The sequence below is a fragment of the Pleurodeles waltl genome, chromosome 1_1 (genome assembly GCF_031143425.1).
Source record: "Pleurodeles waltl isolate 20211129_DDA chromosome 1_1, aPleWal1.hap1.20221129, whole genome shotgun sequence".
NCBI classification, from domain to species: domain Eukaryota; kingdom Metazoa; phylum Chordata; class Amphibia; order Caudata; family Salamandridae; genus Pleurodeles; species Pleurodeles waltl.
In genome coordinates, this window is record NC_090436.1 from 249,263,651 (window position 1) to 249,284,815 (window position 21,165).

The following is a 21,165-nucleotide window of genomic DNA, read 5'->3' on the forward strand; positions in this document are numbered from 1 at the left end:
GCTAAAAAACCACATGTTCCTCACATTTCTGTGGCAGAAAGTTCTGGAATCTGAGAGGAGCCACAAATTTCCTTCCACCCAGCGTTCCCCCAAGTCTCCCGATAAAAATGATACCTCACTTGTGTGGGTAGGCCTAGCGCCCGCGACAGGAAACGCCCCAAAGTGCAACGTGGACACATCCAAATTTTTGGAAGAAAACAGAGGTGTTTTTTGCGAAGTGCCTACCTGTAGATTTTGGCCTCTAGCTCAGCCGGCACCTAGGGAAACCTACCAAACCTGTGCATTTCTGAAAACTAGAGACCTAGGGGAATCCAAGGAGGGGTGACTTGCGGAGCTCGGACCAGGGTCTGTTACCCAGAATCCTTTGCAAACCTCAAAATTTTGCTAAAAAACCACATGTTCCTCACATTTCTGTGGCAGAAAGTTCTGGAATCTGAGAGGAGCCACAAATTTCCTTCCACCCAGCGTTCCCCCAAGTCTCCCGATAAAAATGATACCTCACTTGTGTGGGTAGGGCTAGTGCCTGCGACAGGAAACGCCCCAAAGCGCAACGTGGACACATCCACATTTTTGGAAGAAAACAGAGGTGTTTTTTGCGAAGTGCCTACCTGTAGATTTTGGCCTCTAGCTCAGCCGGCACCTAGGGAAACCTACCAAACCTGTGCATTTCTGAAAACTAGAGACCTAGGGGAATCCAAGGAGGGGTGACTTGTGGGGCTCGGACCAGGGTCTGTTACCCAGAATCCTTTGCAAACCTCAAAATTTTGCTAAAAAACCACATGTTCCTCACATTTCTGTGGCAGAAAGTTCTGGAATCTGAGAGGACCCACAAATTTCCTTCCACCCAGTGTTCGCCCAAGTCTCCCGATAAAAATGATACCTCACTTGTGTGGGTAGGCCTAGCGCCCGCGACAGGAAACGCCCCAAAACGCAACGTGGACACATCCAAATTTTTGGAAGAAAACAGAGGTGTTTTTTGCGAAGTGCCTACCTGTAGATTTTGGCCTCTTGCTCAGCCGGCACCTAGGGAAACCTACCAAACCTGTGCATTTCTGAAAACTAGAGACCGAGGGGAATCCAAGGAGGGGTGACTTGCGGGGCTTGGACCAGGTTCTGTTACCCAGAATCCTTTGCAAACCTCAAAATTTGGCTAAAAAAACACATGTTCCTCATATTTCTGTGGCAGAAAGTTCTGGAATCTGAGAGGAGCCACAAATTTCCTTCCACCCAGCGTTCCCCCAAGTCTCCCGATAAAAATGATACCTCACTTGTGTAGGTAGGCCTAGCGCCCGCGACAGGAAACGCCCCAAAGCGCAACGTGGACACATCCAAATTTTTGGAAGAAAACAGAGGTGTTTTTTGCGAAGTGCCTACCTGTAGATTTTGGCCTCTAGCTCAGCCGGCACCTAGGGAAACCTACCAAACCTGTGCATTTCTGAAAACTAGAGACCTAGGGGAATCCAAGGAGGGGTGACTTGCGGGGCTCGGACCAGGTTCTATTACCCAGAATCCTTTGCAAACCTTAAAATTTGGCTAAAAAACCACATGTTCCTCAAATTTCTGTGGCAGAAAGTTCGGGAATCTGAGAGGAGCCACAAATTTCCTTCCACGCAGCGTTCCCCCAAGTCTCCCGATAAAAATGATACCTCACTTGTGTGGGTAGGCCTAGAGCCCGCGACAGGAAACGCCCCAAAGCGCAACGTGGACACATCCAAATTTTGGGAAGAAAACAGAGGTGTTTTTTGCGAAGTGCCTACCTGTAGATTTTGGCCTCTAGCTCAGCCGGCACCTAGGGAAACCTACCAAACCTGTGCATTTCTGAAAACTAGAGACCTAGGGGAATCCAAGGAGGGGTGACTTGCGGGGCTCGGACCAGGTTCTGTTACCCAGAATCCTTTGCAAACCTTAAAATTTGGCTAAAAAACCACATGTTCCTCAAATTTCTGTGGCAGAAAGTTCGGGAATCTGAGAGGAGCCACAAATTTCCTTCCACGCAGCGTTCCCCCAAGTCTCCCGATAAAAATGATACCTCACTTGTGTGGGTAGGCCTAGAGCCCGCAACAGGAAACGCCCCAAAGCGCAACGTGGACACATCCAAATTTTGGGAAGAAAACAGAGGTGTTTTTTGCGAAGTGCCTACCTGTAGATTTTGGCCTCTAGCTCAGCCGGCACCTAGAGAAACCTACCAAACCTGTGCATTTCTGAAAACTAGAGACCTAGGGGAATCCAAGGAGGGGTGACTTGCGGGGCTCGGACCAGGTTCTGTTACCCAGAATCCTTTGCAAACCTCAAACTTTGGCTAAAAAAACACATGTTCCTCAAATTTCTGTGGCAGAAAGTTCTGCAATCTGAGAGGAGTCACAAATTTCCTTCCACCCAGCGTTCCCCCAAGTCTCCCGATAAAAATGATACCTCACTTGTGTGGGTAGGCCTAGCGCCTGCGACAGGAAACGACCCAAAGCGCAACGTGGACACATCCAAATTTTTGGAAGAAAACAGAGGTGTTTTTTGCGAAGTGCCTACCTGTAGATTTTGGCCTCTTGCTCAGCCGGCACCTAGGGAAACCTACCAAACCTGTGCATTTCTGAAAACTAGAGACCGAGGGGAATCCAAGGAGGGGTGACTTGCGGGGCTTGGACCAGGTTCTGTTACCCAGAATCCTTTGCAAACCTCAAAATTTGGCTAAAAAAACACATGTTCCTCATATTTCTGTGGCAGAAAGTTCTGGAATCTGAGAGGAGCCACAAATTTCCTTCCACCCAGCGTTCCCCCAAGTCTCCCGATAAAAATGATACCTCACTTGTGTGGGTAGGCCTAGCGCCCGCGACAGGAAACGCCCCAAAGCGCAACGTGGACACATCCAAATTTTTGGAAGAAAACAGAGGTGTTTCTTGCGAAGTGCCTACCTGTAGATTTTGGCCTCTAGCTCAGCCGGCACCTAGGGAAACCTACCAAACCTGTGCATTTCTGAAAACTAGAGACCGAGGGGAATCCAAGGAGGGGTGACTTGCGGGGCTTGGACCAGGTTCTGTTACCCAGAATCCTTTGCAAACCTTAAAATTTGGCTAAAAAACCACATGTTCCTCAAATTTCTGTGGCAGAAAGTTCGGGAATCTGAGAGGAGCCACAAATTTCCTTTCCACGCAGCGTTCCCCCAAGTCTCCCGATAAAAATGATACCTCACTTGTGTGGGTAGGCCTAGCGCCCGCGACAGGAAACGCCCCAAAGCGCAACGTGGACACATCCAAATTTTGGGAAGAAAACAGAGGTGTTTTTTGCGAAGTGCCTACCTGTAGATTTTGGCCTCTAGCTCAGCCGGCACCTAGGGAAACCTACCAAACCTGTGCATTTCTGAAAACTAGAGACCTAGGGGAATCCAAGGAGGGGTGACTTGCGGGCCTCGGACCAGGTTCTGTTACCCAGAATCCTTTGCAAACCTCAAAATTTGGCTAAAAAACCACATGTTCCTCAAATTTCTGTGGCAGAAAGTTCGGGAATCTGAGAGGAGCCACAAATTTCCTTCCACCCAGCGTTCCCCCAAGTCTCCCGATAAAAATGATACCTCACTTGTGTGGGTAGGCCTAGCTCCCGCGACAGGAAACGCCCCAAAGCGCAACGTGGACACATCCAAATTTTTGGAAGAAAACAGAGGTGTTTTTTGCGAAGTGCCTACCTGTAGATTTTGGCATCTAGCTCAGCCGGCACCTAGGGAAACCTACCAAACCTGTGCATTTCTGAAAACTAGAGACCGAGGGGAATCCAAGGAGGGGTGACTTGCGGGGCTTGGACCAGGTTCTGTTACCCAGAATCCTTTGCAAACCTCAAAATTTGGCTAAAAAAACACATGTTCCTCATATTTCTGTGGCAGAAAGTTCTGGAATCTGAGAGGAGCCACAAATTTCCTTCCACCCAGCGTTCCCCCAAGTCTCCCGATAAAAATGATACCTCACTTGTGTGGGTAGGCCTAGCGCCCGCGACAGGAAACGCCCCAAAGCGCATCGTGGACACATCCACATTTTTGGAAGAAAACAGAGGTGTTTTTTGCGAAGTGCCTACCTGTAGATTTTGGCCTCTAGCTCAGCCGGCACCTAGGGAAACCTACCAAACCTGTGCATTTCTGAAAACTAGAGACCTAGGGGAATCCAAGGAGGGGTGACTTGCGGGGCTCGGACCAGGGTCTGTTACCCAGAATCCTTTGCAAACCTCAAAATTTTGCTAAAAAACCACATGTTCCTCACATTTCTGTGGCAGAAAGTTCTGGAATCTGAGAGGACCCACAAATTTCCTTCCACCCAGTGTTCGCCCAAGTCTCCCGATAAAAATGATACCTCACTTGTGTGGGTAGGCCTAGAGCCCGCGACAGGAAACGCCCCAAAACGCAACGTGGACACATCCAAATTTTTGGAAGAAAACAGAGGTGTTTTTTGCGAAGTGCCTACCTGTAGATTTTGGCCTCTTGCTCAGCCGGCACCTAGGGAAACCTACCAAACCTGTGCATTTCTGAAAACTAGAGACCTAGGGGAATCCAAGGAGGGGTGACTTGTGGAGCTCGTACCAGGGTCTGTTACCCAGAATCCTTTGCAAACCTCAAAATTTGGCTAAAAAACCACATGTTCCTCACATTTCTGTGGCAGAAAGTTCTGGAATCTGAGAGGAGCCACAAATTTCCTTCCACCCAGCGTTCCCCCAAGTCTCCCGATAAAAATGATACCTCACTTGTGTGGGTAGGCCTAGCGCCTGCGACAGGAAACGACCCAAAGCGCAACGTGGACACATCCAAATTTTTGGAAGAAAACAGAGGTGTTTTTTGCGAAGTGCCTACCTGTAGATTTTGGCCTCTTGCTCAGCCGGCACCTAGGGAAACCTACCAAACCTGTGCATTTCTGAAAACTAGAGACCGAGGGGAATCCAAGGAGGGGTGACTTGCGGGGCTTGGACCAGGTTCTGTTACCCAGAATCCTTTGCAAACCTCAAAATTTGGCTAAAAAAACACATGTTCCTCATATTTCTGTGGCAGAAAGTTCTGGAATCTGAGAGGAGCCACAAATTTCCTTCCACCCAGCGTTCCCCCAAGTCTCCCGATAAAAATGATACCTCACTTGTGTGGGTAGGCCTAGCGCCCGCGACAGGAAACGCCCCAAAGCGCAACGTGGACACATCCAAATTTTTGGAAGAAAACAGAGGTGTTTCTTGCGAAGTGCCTACCTGTAGATTTTGGCCTCTAGCTCAGCCGGCACCTAGGGAAACCTACCAAACCTGTGCATTTCTGAAAACTAGAGACCGAGGGGAATCCAAGGAGGGGTGACTTGCGGGGCTTGGACCAGGTTCTGTTACCCAGAATCCTTTGCAAACCTCAAAATTTGGCTAAAAAAACACATGTTCCTCATATTTCTGTGGCAGAAAGTTCTGGAATCTGAGAGGAGCCACAAATTTCCTTCCACCCAGCGTTCCCCCAAGTCTCCCGATAAAAATGATACCTCACTTGTGTGGGTAGGCCTAGCGCCCGCGACAGGAAACGCCCCAAAGCGCAACGTGGACACATCCAAATTTTTGGAAGAAAACAGAGGTGTTTCTTGCGAAGTGCCTTCCTGTAGATTTTGGCCTCTAGCTCAGCCGGCACCTAGGGAAACCTACCAAACCTGTGCATTTCTGAAAACTAGAGACCTAGGGGAATCCAAGGAGGGGTGACTTGCGGAGCTCGGACCAGGTTCTGTTACCCAGAATCCTTTGCAAACCTCAAAATTTGGCTAACAAAACACATGTTCCTCACATTTCTGTGGCAAAAAGTTCTGGAATCTGAGAGGAGCCACAAATTTCCTTCCACCCAGCGTTCCCCCAAGTTTCCCGATAAAAATGATACCTCACTTGTGTGGGTAGGCCTAGCGCCCGCGACTGGAAACGCCCCAAAGCGCAACGTGGACACATCCAAATTTTTGGAAGAAAACAGAGGTGTTTTTTGCGAAGTGCCTACCTGTAGATTTTGGCCTCTAGCTCAGCCGGCACCTAGAGAAACCTACCAAACCTGTGCATTTCTGAAAACTAGAGACCTAGGGGAATCCAAGGAAGGGTGACTTGCGGGGCTCGGACCAGGTTCTGTTACCCAGAATCCTTTGCAAACCTCAAACTTTGGCTAAAAAAACACATGTTCCTCAAATTTCTGTGGCAGAAAGTTCTGGAATCTGAGAGGAGTCACAAATTTCCTTCCACCCAGCGTTCCCCCAAGTCTCCCGATAAAAATGATACCTCACTTGTGTGGGTAGGCCTAGCGCCCGCGACAGGAAACGCCCCAAAGCGCAACGTGGACACATCCAAATTTTTGGAAGAAAACAGAGGTGTTTTTTGCGAAGTGCCTACCTGTAGATTTTGGCCTCTAGCTCAGCCGGCACCTAGGGAAACCTACCAAACCTGTGCATTTCTGAAAACTAGAGACCTAGGGGAATCCAAGGAGGGGTGACTTGCGGGGCTCGGACCAGGTTCTGTTACCCAGAATCCTTTGCAAACCTTAAAATTTGGCTAAAAAACCACATGTTCCTCAAATTTCTGTGGCAGAAAGTTCGGGAATCTGAGAGGAGCCACAAATTTCCTTCCACGCAGCGTTCCCCCAAGTCTCCCGATAAAAATGATACCTCACTTGTGTGGGTAGGCCTAGAGCCCGCGACAGGAAACGCCCCAAAGCGCAACGTGGACACATCCAAATTTTGGGAAGAAAACAGAGGTGTTTTTTGCGAAGTGCCTACCTGTAGATTTTGGCCTCTAGCTCAGCCGGCACCTAGGGAAACCTACCAAACCTGTGCATTTCTGAAAACTAGAGACCTAGGGGAATCCAAGGAGGGGTGACTTGGGGGCCTCGGACCAGGTTCTGTTACCCAGAATCCTTTGCAAACCTCAAAATTTGGCTAAAAAACCACATGTTCCTCAAATTTCTGTGGCAGAAAGTTCGGGAATCTGAGAGGAGCCACAAATTTCCTTCCACCCAGCGTTCCCCCAAGTCTCCCGATAAAAATGATACCTCACTTGTGTGGGTAGGCCTAGCGCCCGCGACAGGAAACGCCCCAAAGCGCAACGTGGACACATCCAAATTTTTGGAAGAAAACAGAGGTGTTTTTTGCGAAGTGCCTACCTGTAGATTTTGGCATCTAGCTCAGCCGGCACCTAGGGAAACCTACCAAACCTGTGCATTTCTGAAAACTAGAGACCGAGGGGAATCCAAGGAGGGGTGACTTGCGGGGCTTGGACCAGGTTCTGTTACCCAGAATCCTTTGCAAACCTCAAAATTTGGCTAAAAAAACACATGTTCCTCATATTTCTGTGGCAGAAAGTTCTGGAATCTGAGAGGAGCCACAAATTTCCTTCCACCCAGCGTTCCCCCAAGTCTCCCGATAAAAATGATACCTCACTTGTGTGGGTAGGCCTAGCGCCCGCGACAGGAAACGCCCCAAAGCGCAACGTGGACACATCCAAATTTTTGGAAGAAAACAGAGGTGTTTCTTGCGAAGTGCCTACCTGTAGATTTTGGCCTCTAGCTCAGCCGGCACCTAGGGAAACCTACCAAACCTGTGCATTTCTGAAAACTAGAGACCTAGGGGAATCCAAGGAGGGGTGACTTGCGGAGCTCGGACCAGGTTCTGTTACCCAGAATCCTTTGCAAACCTCAAAATTTGGCTAACAAAACACATGTTCCTCACATTTCTGTGGCAAAAACTTCTAGAATCTGAGAGGAGCCACAAATTTCCTTCCACCCAGCGTTCCCCCAAGTCTCTCGATAAAAATGATACCTCACTTGTGTGGGTAGGCCTAGCGCCCGCGACTGGAAACGCCCCAAAGCGCAACGTGGACACATCCAAATTTTTGGAAGAAAACAGAGGTGTTTTTTGCGAAGTGCCTACCTGTAGATTTTGGCCTCTAGCTCAGCCGGCACCTAGAGAAACCTACCAAACCTGTGCATTTCTGAAAACTAGAGACCTAGGGGAATCCAAGGAGGGGTGACTTGCGGGGCTCGGACCAGGTTCTGTTACCCAGAATCCTTTGCAAACCTCAAACTTTGGCTAAAAAAACACATGTTCCTCAAATTTCTGTGGCAGAAAGTTCTGCAATCTGAGAGGAGTCACAAATTTCCTTCCACCCAGCGTTCCCCCAAGTCTCCCGATAAAAATGATACCTCACTTGTGTGGGTAGGCCTAGCGCCCGCGACAGGAAACGCCCCAAAGCGCAACGTGGACACATCCAAATTTTTGGAAGAAAACAGAGGTGTTTTTTGCGAAGTGCCTACCTGTAGATTTTGGCCTCTAGCTCAGCCGGCACCTAGGGAAACCTACCAAACCTGTGCATTTCTGAAAACTAGAGACCTAGGGGAATCCAAGGAGGGGTGACTTGCGGGGCTCGGACCAGGTTCTGTTACCCAGAATCCTTTGCAAACCTTAAAATTTGGCTAAAAAACCACATGTTCCTCAAATTTCTGTGGCAGAAAGTTCGGGAATCTGAGAGGAGCCACAAATTTCCTTCCACGCAGCGTTCCCCCAAGTCTCCCGATAAAAATGATACCTCACTTGTGTGGGTAGGCCTAGAGCCCGCGACAGGAAACGCCCCAAAGCGCAACGTGGACACATCCAAATTTTGGGAAGAAAACAGAGGTGTTTTTTGCGAAGTGCCTACCTGTAGATTTTGGCCTCTAGCTCAGCCGGCACCTAGGGAAACCTACCAAACCTGTGCATTTCTGAAAACTAGAGACCTAGGGGAATCCAAGGAGGGGTGACTTGCGGGCCTCGGACCAGGTTCTGTTACCCAGAATCCTTTGCAAACCTCAAAATTTGGCTAAAAAACCACATGTTCCTCAAATTTCTGTGGCAGAAAGTTCGGGAATCTGAGAGGAGCCACAAATTTCCTTCCACCCAGCGTTCCCCCAAGTCTCCCGATAAAAATGATACCTCACTTGTGTGGGTAGGCCTAGCGCCCGCGACAGGAAACGCCCCAAAGCGCAACGTGGACACATCCAAATTTTTGGAAGAAAACAGAGGTGTTTTTTGCGAAGTGCCTACCTGTAGATTTTGGCATCTAGCTCAGCCGGCACCTAGGGAAACCTACCAAACCTGTGCATTTCTGAAAACTAGAGACCGAGGGGAATCCAAGTAGGGGTGACTTGCGGGGCTTGGACCAGGTTCTGTTACCCAGAATCCTTTGCAAACCTCAAAATTTGGCTAAAAAAACACATGTTCCTCATATTTCTGTGGCAGAAAGTTCTGGAATCTGAGAGGAGCCACAAATTTCCTTCCACCCAGCGTTCCCCCAAGTCTCCCGATAAAAATGATACCTCACTTGTGTGGGTAGGCCTAGCGCCCGCGACAGGAAACGCCCCAAAGCGCAACATGGACACATCCAAATTTTTGGAAGAAAACAGAGGTGTTTTTTGCGAAGTGCCTACCTGTAGATTTTGGCCTCTAGCTCAGCCGGCACCTAGGGAAACCTACCAAACCTGTGCATTTCTGAAAACTAGAGACCTAGGGGAATCCAAGGAGGGGTGCCTTGCGGAGCTCGTACCAGGGTCTGTTACCCAGAATCCTTTGCAAACCTCAAAATTTGGCTAAAAAACCACATGTTCCTCACATTTCTGTGGCAGAAAGTTCTGGAATCTGAGAGGAGCCACAAATTTCCATCCACCCAGCGTTCCCGCAAGTCTCCCGATAAAAATGATACTTCACTTGTGTGGGTAGGCCTAGCGCCTGCGACAGGAAACGACCCAAAGCGCAACGTGGACACATCCAAATTTTTGGAAGAAAACAGAGGTGTTTTTTGCGAAGTGCCTACCTGTAGATTTTGGCCTCTAGCTCAGCCGGCACCTAGGGAAACCTACCAAACCTGTGCATTTCTGAAAACTAGAGACCGAGGGGAATCCAAGGAGGGGTTACTTGCGGGGCTTGGACCAGGTTCTGTTACCCAGAATCCTTTGCAAACCTCAAAATTTGGCAAAAAAAACATATGTTCCTCATATTTCTGTGGCAGAAAGTTCTGGAATCAGAGAGGAGCCACAAATTTCCTTCCACCCAGCGTTCCCCCAAGTCTCCCGATAAAAATGATACCTCACTTGTGTGGGTAGGCCTAGCGCCCGCGACAGGAAACGCCCCAAAGCGCAACGTGGACACATCCAAATTTTTGAAAGAAAATAGAGGTGTTTTTTGCGAAGTGCCTACCTGTAGATTTTGGCCTCTAGCTCAGCCGGCACCTAGGGAAACCTACCAAACCTGTGCATTTCTGAAAACTAGAGACCTAGGGGAATCCAAGGAGGGGTGAATTGCGGAGCTCGGACCAGGGTCTGTTACCCAGAATCCTTTGCAAACCTCAAAATTTGGCTAAAAAACCACATGTTCCTCACATTTCTGTGGCAGAAAGTTCTGGAATCTGAGAGGAGCCACAAATTTCCTTCCACCCAGCGTTCCCCCAAGTCTCCCGATAAAAATGATACCTCACTTGTGTGGGTAGGCCTAGCGCCTGCGACAGGAAACGCCCCAAAGCGCAACGTGGACACATCCAAATTTTTGGAAGAAAACAGAGGTGTTTTTTGCGAAGTGCCTACCTGTAGATTTTGGCCTCTAGCTCAGCCGGCACCTAGGGAAACCTACCAAACCTGTGCATTTCTGAAAACTAGAGACCGAGGGGAATCCACGGAGGGGTGACTTGCGGGGCTTGGACCAGGTTCTGTTACCCAGAATCCTTTGCAAACCTCAAAATTTGGCTAAAAAAACACATGTTCCTCATATTTCTGTGGCAGAAAGTTCTGGAATCTGAGAGGAGCCACATATTCCCTTCCACCCAGCGTTCCCCCAAGTCTCCCGATAAAAATGATACCTCACTTGTGTGGGTAGGCCTAGCGCCCGTGACAGGAGACGCCCCAAAGCGCAACGTGGACACATCCAAATTTTTGGAAGAAAACAGAGGTGTTTCTTGCGAAGTGCCTACCTGTAGATTTTGGCCTCTAGCTCAGCCGGCACCTAGGGAAACCTACCAAACCTGTGCATTTCTGAAAACTAGAGACCTAGGGGAATCCAAGGAGGGGTGACTTGCGGGCCTCGGACCAGGTTCTGTTACCCAGAATCCTTTGCAAACCTCAAAATTTGGCTAAAAAACCACATGTTACTCATATTTCTGTGGCAGAAAGTTCTGGAATCTGAGAGGAGCCACAAATTTCCTTCCACCCAGCGTTCCCCCAAGTCTCCCGATAAAAATGATACCTCACTTGTGTGGGTAGGCCTAGCGCCCGCGACAGGAAACGCCCCAAAGCGCAACGTGGACACATCCAAATTTTTGGAAGAAAACAGAGGTGTTTCTTGCAAAGTGCCTACCTGTAGATTTTGGCCTCTAGCTCAGCCGGCACCTAGGGAAACCTACCAAACCTGTGCATTTCTGAAAACTAGAGACCTAGTGGAATCCAAGGAGGGGTGACTTGCGGGCCTCGGACCAGGTTCTGTTACCCAGAATCCTTTGCAAACCTCAAAATTTGGCTAAAAAACCACATGTTCCTCAAATTTCTGTGGCAGAAAGTTCTGGAATCTGAGAGGAGCCACAAATTTCCTGCCACCCAGCGTTCCCCCATGTCTCCCGATAAAAATGATACCTCACTTGTGTGGGTAGGCCTAGAGCCCGCGACAGGAAACGCCCCAAAGCGCAACGTGGACACATCCACATTTTTGGAAGAAAACAGAGGTGTTTTTTGCGAAGTGCCTACCTGTAGATTTTGGCCTCTAGCTCAGCCGGCACCTAGGGAAACCTACCAAACCTGTGCATTTCTGAAAACTAGAGACCGAGGGGAATCCAAAGAGGGGTGACTTGCGGGGCTTGGACCAGGTTCTGTTACCCAGAATCCTTTGCAAACCTCAAAATTTGGCTAAAAAAACACATGTTCCTCATATTTCTGTGGCAGAAAGTTCTGGAATCTGAGAGGAGCCACAAATTTCCTTCGACCCAGCGTTCCCCCAAGTCTCCCGATAAAAATGATACCTCACTTGTGTGGGTAGGCCTAGCGCCCGCGACAGGAAACGCCCCAAAGCGCAACGTGGACACATCCAAATTTTTGGAAGAAAACAGAGGTGTTTTTTGCGAAGTGCCTACCTGTAGATTTTGGCCTCTAGCTCAGCCGGCACCTAGGGAAACCTACAAAACCTGTGCATTTCTGAAAACTAGAGACCTAGGGGAATCCAAGGAGGGGTGACTTGCTGGGCTCGGACTAGGGTCTGTTACCCAGAATCCTTTGCAAACCTCAAAATTTTGCTAAAAAACCACATGTTCCTCACATTTCTGTGGCAGAAAGTTCTGGAATCTAGAGGAGCCACGGATTTCCTTCCACCCAGTGTTCGCCCAAGTCTCCCGATAAAAATGATACCTCACTTGTGTGGGTAGGCCTAGCGCCCGCGACAGGAAACGCCCCAAAGCGCAACGTGGACACATCCAAATTTTTGGAAGAAAACAGAGGTGTTTTTTACGAAGTGCCTACCTGTAGATTTTGGCCTCTAGCTCAGCCGGCACCTAGGGAAACCTACCAAACCTGTGCATTTCTGACAACTAGAGACCTAGGGAAATCCAAGGAGGGGTGACTTGCGGAGCTCGGACCAGGGTCTGTTACCCAGAATCCTTTGCAAACCTCAAAATTTGGCTAAAAAACCACATGTTCCTCACATTTCTGTGGCAGAAAGTTCTGGAATCTGAGAGGAGCCACAAATTTCCTTCCACCCAGCGTTCCCCTAAGTCTCCCAATAAAAATGATACCTCACTTGTGTGGGTAGGCCTAGCGCCTGCGACAGGAAACGCCCCAAAGCGCAACGTGGACACATCCAAATTTTTGGAAGAAAACAGAGGTGTTTTTTGCGAAGTGCCTACCTGTAGATTTTGGCCTCTAGCTCAGCCGGCACCTAGGGAAACCTACCAAACCTGTGCATTTCTGAAAACTAGAGACCGAGGGGAATCCAAGGAGGGGTGACTTGCGAGGCTTGGACCAGGTTCTGTTACCCAGAATCCTTTGCAAACCTCAAAATTTGGCTAAAAAAACACATGTTCCTCATATTTCTGTGGCAGAAAGTTCTGGAATCTGAGAGGAACCACCAATTTCCTTCCACCCAGCGTTCCCCCAAGTCTCCCGATAAAAATGATACCTCACTTGTGTGGGTAGGCCTAGCGCCCGCGACAGGAAACGCCCCAAAGCGCAACGTGGACACATCCAAATTTTTGGAAGAAAACAGAGGTGTTTTTTGCGAAGTGCCTACCTGTAGATTTTGGCCTCTAGCTCAGCCGGCACCTAGGGAAACCTACAAAACCTGTGCATTTCTGAAAACTAGAGACCTAGGGGAATCCAAGGAGGGGTGACTTGCTGGGCTCGGACTAGGGTCTGTTACCCAGAATCCTTTGCAAACCTCAAAATTTTGCTAAAAAACCACATGTTCCTCACATTTCTGTGGCAGAAAGTTCTGGAATCTAGAGGAGCCACGGATTTCCTTCCACCCAGTGTTCGCCCAAGTCTCCCGATAAAAATGATACCTCACTTGTGTGGGTAGGCCTAGCGCCCGCGACAGGAAATGCCCCAAAGCGCAACGTGGACACATCCAAATTTTTGGAAGAAAACAGAGGTGTTTTTTACGAAGTGCCTACCTGTAGATTTTGGCCTCTAGCTCAGCCGGCACCTAGGGAAACCTACCAAACCTGTGCATTTCTGACAACTAGAGACCTAGGGAAATCCAAGGAGGGGTGACTTGCGGAGCTCGGACCAGGGTCTGTTACCCAGAATCCTTTGCAAACCTCAAAATTTGGCTAAAAAACCACATGTTCCTCACATTTCTGTGGCAGAAAGTTCTGGAATCTGAGAGGAGCCACAAATTTCCTTCCACCCAGCGTTCCCCTAAGTCTCCCAATAAAAATGATACCTCACTTGTGTGGGTAGGCCTAGCGCCTGCGACAGGAAACGCCCCAAAGCGCAACGTGGACACATCCAAATTTTTGGAAGAAAACAGAGGTGTTTTTTGCGAAGTGCCTACCTGTAGATTTTGGCCTCTAGCTCAGCCGGCACCTAGGGAAACCTACCAAACCTGTGCATTTCTGAAAACTAGAGACCGAGGGGAATCCAAGGAGGGGTGACTTGCGAGGCTTGGACCAGGTTCTGTTACCCAGAATCCTTTGCAAACCTCAAAATTTGGCTAAAAAAACACATGTTCCTCATATTTCTGTGGCAGAAAGTTCTGGAATCTGAGAGGAACCACCAATTTCCTTCCACCCAGCGTTCCCCCAAGTCTCCCGATAAAAATGATACCTCATTTGTGTGGGTAGGCCTAGCGCCCGCGACAGGAAACGCCCCAAAGCGCAACGTGGACACATCCAAATTTTTGGAAGAAAACAGAGGTGTTTTTTGCGAAGTGCCTACCTGTAGATTTTGGCCTCTAGCTCAGCCGGCACCTAGGGAAACCTACCAAACCTGTGCATTTCTGAAAACTAGAGACCTAGGGGAATCCAAGGAGGGGTGACTTGCGGAGCTCGGACCAGGGTCTGTTACCCAGAATCCTTTGCAAACCTCAAAATTTGGCTAAAAAAACACATGTTCCTCAAATTTCTGTGGCAGAAAGTTTGGGAATCTGAGAGGAGCCACAAATTTCCTTCCACCCAGCGTTCCCCCAAGTCTCCCGATAAAAATGATACCTCACTTGTGTGGGTAGGCCTAGCGCCCGCGACAGGAAACGCCCCAAAGCGCAACGTGGACACATCCAAATTTTTGGAAGAAAACAGAGGTGTTTTTTGCGAAGTGCCTACCTGTAGATTTTGGCATCTAGCTCAGCCGGCACCTAGGGAAACCTACCAAACCTGTGCATTTCTGAAAACTAGAGACCGAGGGGAATCCAAAGAGGGGTGACTTGCGGGGCTTGGACCAGGTTCTGTTACCCAGAATCCTTTGCAAACCTCAAAATTTGGCTAAAAAAACACATGTTCCTCATATTTCTGTGGCAGAAAGTTCTGGAATCTGAGAGGAGCCACAAATTTCCTTCCACCCAGCGTTCCCCCAAGTCTCCCGATAAAAATGATACCTCACTTGTGTGGGTAGGCCTAGCGCCCGCGACAGGAAACGCCCCAAAGCGCAACGTGGACACATCCAAATTTTTGGAAGAAAACAGAGGTGTTTCTTGCGAAGTGCCTACCTGTAGATTTTGGCCTCTAGCTCAGCCGGCACCTAGGGAAACCTACCAAACCTGTGCATTTCTGAAAACTAGAGACCTAGGGGAATCCAAGGAGGGGTGACTTGCGGAGCTCGGACCAGGTTCTGTTACCCAGAATCCTTTGCAAACCTCAAAATTTGGCTAACAAAACACATGTTCCTCACATTTCTGTGGCAAAAACTTCTAGAATCTGAGAGGAGCCACAAATTTCCTTCCACCCAGCGTTCCCCCAAGTCTCCCGATAAAAATGATACCTCACTTGTGTGGGTAGGCCTAGCGCCCGCGACTGGAAACGCCCCAAAGCGCAACGTGGACACATCCAAATTTTTGGAAGAAAACAGAGGTGTTTTTTGCGAAGTGCCTACCTGTAGATTTTGGCCTCTAGCTCAGCCGGCACCTAGAGAAACCTACCAAACCTGTGCATTTCTGAAAACTAGAGACCTAGGGGAATCCAAGGAGGGGTGACTTGCGGGGCTCGGACCAGGTTCTGTTACCCAGAATCCTTTGCAAACCTCAAACTTTGGCTAAAAAAACACATGTTCCTCAAATTTCTGTGGCAGAAAGTTCTGCAATCTGAGAGGAGTCACAAATTTCCTTCCACCCAGCGTTCCCCCAAGTCTCCCGATAAAAATGATACCTCACTTGTGTGGGTAGGCCTAGCGCCCGCGACAGGAAACGCCCCAAAGCGCAACGTGGACACATCCAAATTTTTGGAAGAAAACAGAGGTGTTTTTTGCGAAGTGCCTACCTGTAGATTTTGGCCTCTAGCTCAGCCGGCACCTAGGGAAACCTACCAAACCTGTGCATTTCTGAAAACTAGAGACCTAGGGGAATCCAAGGAGGGGTGACTTGCGGGGCTCGGACCAGGTTCTGTTACCCAGAATCCTTTGCAAACCTTAAAATTTGGCTAAAAAACCACATGTTCCTCAAATTTCTGTGGCAGAAAGTTCGGGAATCTGAGAGGAGCCACAAATTTCCTTCCACGCAGCGTTCCCCCAAGTCTCCCGATAAAAATGATACCTCACTTGTGTGGGTAGGCCTAGAGCCCGCGACAGGAAACGCCCCAAAGCGCAACGTGGACACATCCAAATTTTGGGAAGAAAACAGAGGTGTTTTTTGCGAAGTGCCTACCTGTAGATTTTGGCCTCTAGCTCAGCCGGCACCTAGGGAAACCTACCAAACCTGTGCATTTCTGAAAACTAGAGACCTAGGGGAATCCAAGGAGGGGTGACTTGCGGGCCTCGGACCAGGTTCTGTTACCCAGAATCCTTTGCAAACCTCAAAATTTGGCTAAAAAACCACATGTTCCTCAAATTTCTGTGGCAGAAAGTTCGGGAATCTGAGAGGAGCCACAAATTTCCTTCCACCCAGCGTTCCCCCAAGTCTCCCGATAAAAATGATACCTCACTTGTGTGGGTAGGCCTAGCGCCCGCGACAGGAAACGCCCCAAAGCGCAACGTGGACACATCCAAATTTTTGGAAGAAAACAGAGGTGTTTTTTGCGAAGTGCCTACCTGTAGATTTTGGCATCTAGCTCAGCCGGCACCTAGGGAAACCTACCAAACCTGTGCATTTCTGAAAACTAGAGACCGAGGGGAATCCAAGTAGGGGTGACTTGCGGGGCTTGGACCAGGTTCTGTTACCCAGAATCCTTTGCAAACCTCAAAATTTGGCTAAAAAAACACATGTTCCTCATATTTCTGTGGCAGAAAGTTCTGGAATCTGAGAGGAGCCACAAATTTCCTTCCACCCAGCGTTCCCCCAAGTCTCCCGATAAAAATGATACCTCACTTGTGTGGGTAGGCCTAGCGCCCGCGACAGGAAACGCCCCAAAGCGCAACGTGGACACATCCACATTTTTGGAAGAAAACAGAGGTGTTTTTAGCGAAGTGCCTACCTGTAGATTTTGGCCTCTAGCTCAGCCGGCACCTAGGGAAACCTACCAAACCTGTGCATTTCTGAAAACTAGAGACCTAGGGGAATCCAAGGAGGGGTGACTTGCGGGGCTCGGACCAGGGTCTGTTACCCAGAATCCTTTGCAAACCTCAAAATTTTGCTAAAAAACCACATGTTCCTCACATTTCTGTGGCAGAAAGTTCTGGAATCTGAGAGGAGCCACAAATTTCCTTCCACCCAGTGTTCGCCCAAGTCTCCCGATAAAAATGATACCTCACTTGTGTGGGTAGGCCTAGCGCCCGCGACAGGAAACGCCCCAAAGCGCAACATGGACACATCCAAATTTTTGGAAGAAAACAGAGGTGTTTTTTGCGAAGTGCCTACCTGTAGATTTTGGCCTCTAGCTCAGCCGGCACCTAGGGAAACCTACCAAACCTGTGCATTTCTGAAAACTAGAGACCTAGGGGAATCCAAGGAGGGGTGCCTTGCGGAGCTCGTACCAGGGTCTGTTACCCAGAATCCTTTGCAAACCTCAAAATTTGGCTAAAAAACCACATGTTCCTCACATTTCTGTGGCAGAAAGTTCTGGAATCTGAGAGGAGCCACAAATTTCCATCCACCCAGCGTTCCCCCAAGTCTCCCGATAAAAATGATACTTCACTTGTGTGGGTAGGCCTAGCGCCTGCGACAGGAAACGACCCAAAGCGCAACGTGGACACATCCAAATTTTTGGAAGAAAACAGAGGTGTTTTTTGCGAAGTGCCTACCTGTAGATTTTGGCCTCTAGCTCAGCCGGCACCTAGGGAAACCTACCAAACCTGTGCATTTCTGAAAACTAGAGACCGAGGGGAATCCAAGGAGGGGTTACTTGCGGGGCTTGGACCAGGTTCTGTTACCCAGAATCCTTTGCAAACCTCAAAATTTGGCAAAAAAAACATATGTTCCTCAAATTTCTGTGGCAGAAAGTTCTGGAATCAGAGAGGAGCCACAAATTTCCTTCCACCCAGCGTTCCCCCAAGTCTCCCGATAAAAATGATACCTCACTTGTGTGGGTAGGCCTAGCGCCCGCGACAGGAAACGCCCCAAAGCGCAACGTGGACACATCCAAATTTTTGAAAGAAAATAGAGGTGTTTTTTGCGAAGTGCCTACCTGTAGATTTTGGCCTCTAGCTCAGCCGGCACCTAGGGAAACCTACCAAACCTGTGCATTTCTGAAAACTAGAGACCTAGGGGAATCCAAGGAGGGGTGAATTGCGGAGCTCGGACCAGGGTCTGTTACCCAGAATCCTTTGCAAACCTCAAAATTTGGCTAAAAAACCACATGTTCCTCACATTTCTGTGGCAGAAAGTTCTGGAATCTGAGAGGAGCCACAAATTTCCTTCCACCCAGCGTTCCCCCAAGTCTCCCGATAAAAATGATACCTCACTTGTGTGGGTAGGCCTAGCGCCTGCGACAGGAAACGCCCCAAAGCGCAACGTGGACACATCCAAATTTTTGGAAGAAAACAGAGGTGTTTTTTGCGAAGTGCCTACCTGTAGATTTTGGCCTCTAGCTCAGCCGGCACCTAGGGAAACCTACCAAACCTGTGCATTTCTGAAAACTAGAGACCGAGGGGAATCCACGGAGGGGTGACTTGCGGGGCTTGGACCAGGTTCTGTTACCCAGAATCCTTTGCAAACCTCAAAATTTGGCTAAAAAAACACATGTTCCTCATATTTCTGTGGCAGAAAGTTCTGGAATCTGAGAGGAGCCACATATTCCCTTCCACCCAGCGTTCCCCCAAGTCTCCCGATAAAAATGATACCTCACTTGTGTGGGTAGGCCTAGCGCCCGCGACAGGAGACGCCCCAAAGCGCAACGTGGACACATCCAAATTTTTGGAAGAAAACAGAGGTGTTTCTTGCGAAGTGCCTACCTGTAGATTTTGGCCTCTAGCTCAGCCGGCACCTAGGGAAACCTACCAAACCTGTGCATTTCTGAAAACTAGAGACCGAGGGGAATCCAAGGAGGGGTGACTTGCGGGGCTTGGACCAGGTTCTGTTACCCAGAATCCTTTGCAAACCTCAAAATTTGGCTAAAAAAACACATGTTCCTCATATTTCTGTGGCAGAAAGTTCTGGAATCTGAGAGGAGCCACAAATTTCCTTCCACCCAGCGTTCCCCCAAGTCTCCCGATAAAAATGATACCTCACTTGTGTGGGTAGGCCTAGCGCCCGCGACAGGAAACGCCCCAAAGCGCAACGTGGACACATCCAAATTTTTGGAAGAAAACAGAGGTGTTTCTTGCGAAGTGCCTACCTGTAGATTTTGGCCTCTAGCTCAGCCGGCACCTAGGGAAACCTACCAAACCTGTGCATTTCTGAAAACTAGAGACCTAGGGGAATCCAAGGAGGGGTGACTTGCGGAGCTCGGACCAGGTTCTGTTACCCAGAATCCTTTGCAAACCTCAAAATTTGGCTAACAAAACACATGTTCCTCACATTTCTGTGGCAAAAACTTCTAGAATCTGAGAGGAGCCACAAATTTCCTTCCACCCAGCGTTCCCCCAAGTCTCTCGATAAAAATGATACCTCACTTGTGTGGGTAGGCCTAGCGCCCGCGACTGGAAACGCCCCAAAGCGCAACGTGGACACATCCAAATTTTTGGAAGAAAACAGAGGTGTTTTTTGCGAAGTGCCTACCTGTAGATTTTGGCCTCTAGCTCAGCCGGCACCTAGAGAAACCTACCAAACCTGTGCATTTCTGAAAACTAGAGACCTAGGGGAATCCAAGGAGGGGTGACTTGCGGGGCTCGGACCAGGTTCTGTTACCCAGAATCCTTTGCAAACCTCAAACTTTGGCTAAAAAAACACATGTTCCTCAAATTTCTGTGGCAGAAAGTTCTGCAATCTGAGAGGAGTCACAAATTTCCTTCCACCCAGCGTTCCCCCAAGTCTCCCGATAAAAATGATACCTCACTTGTGTGGGTAGGCCTAGCGCCCGCGACAGGAAACGCCCCAAAGCGCAACGTGGACACATCCAAATTTTTGGAAGAAAACAGAGGTGTTTTTTGCGAAGTGCCTACCTGTAGATTTTGGCCTCTAGCTCAGCCGGCACCTAGGGAAACCTACCAAACCTGTGCATTTCTGAAAACTAGAGACCTAGGGGAATCCAAGGAGGGGTGACTTGCGGGGCTCGGACCAGGTTCTGTTACCCAGAATCCTTTGCAAACCTTAAAATTTGGCTAAAAAACCACATGTTCCTCAAATTTCTGTGGCAGAAAGTTCGGGAATCTGAGAGGAGCCACAAATTTCCTTCCACGCAGCGTTCCCCCAAGTCTCCCGATAAAAATGATACCTCACTTGTGTGGGTAGGCCTAGAGCCCGCGACAGGAAACGCCCCAAAGCGCAACGTGGACACATCCAAATTTTGGGAAGAAAACAGAGGTGTTTTTTGCGAAGTGCCTACCTGTAGATTTTGGCCTCTAGCTCAGCCGGCACCTAGGGAAACCTACCAAACCTGTGCATTTCTGAAAACTAGAGACCTAGGGGAATCCAAGGAGGGGTGACTTGCGGGCCTCGGACCAGGTTCTGTTACCCAGAATCCTTTGCAAACCTCAAAATTTGGCTAAAAAACCACATGTTCCTCAAATTTCTGTGGCAGAAAGTTCGGGAATCTGAGAGGAGCCACAAATTTCCTTCCACCCAGCGTTCCCCCAAGTCTCCCGATAAAAATGATACCTCACTTGTGTGGGTAGGCCTAGCGCCCGCGACAGGAAACGCCCCAAAGCGCAACGTGGACACATCCAAATTTTTGGAAGAAAACAGAGGTGTTTTTTGCGAAGTGCCTACCTGTAGATTTTGGCATCTAGCTCAGCCGGCACCTAGGGAAACCTACCAAACCTGTGCATTTCTGAAAACTAGAGACCGAGGGGAATCCAAGTAGGGGTGACTTGCGGGGCTTGGACCAGGTTCTGTTACCCAGAATCCTTTGCAAACCTCAAAATTTGGCTAAAAAAACACATGTTCCTCATATTTCTGTGGCAGAAAGTTCTGGAATCTGAGAGGAGCCACAAATTTCCTTCCACCCAGCGTTCCCCCAAGTCTCCCG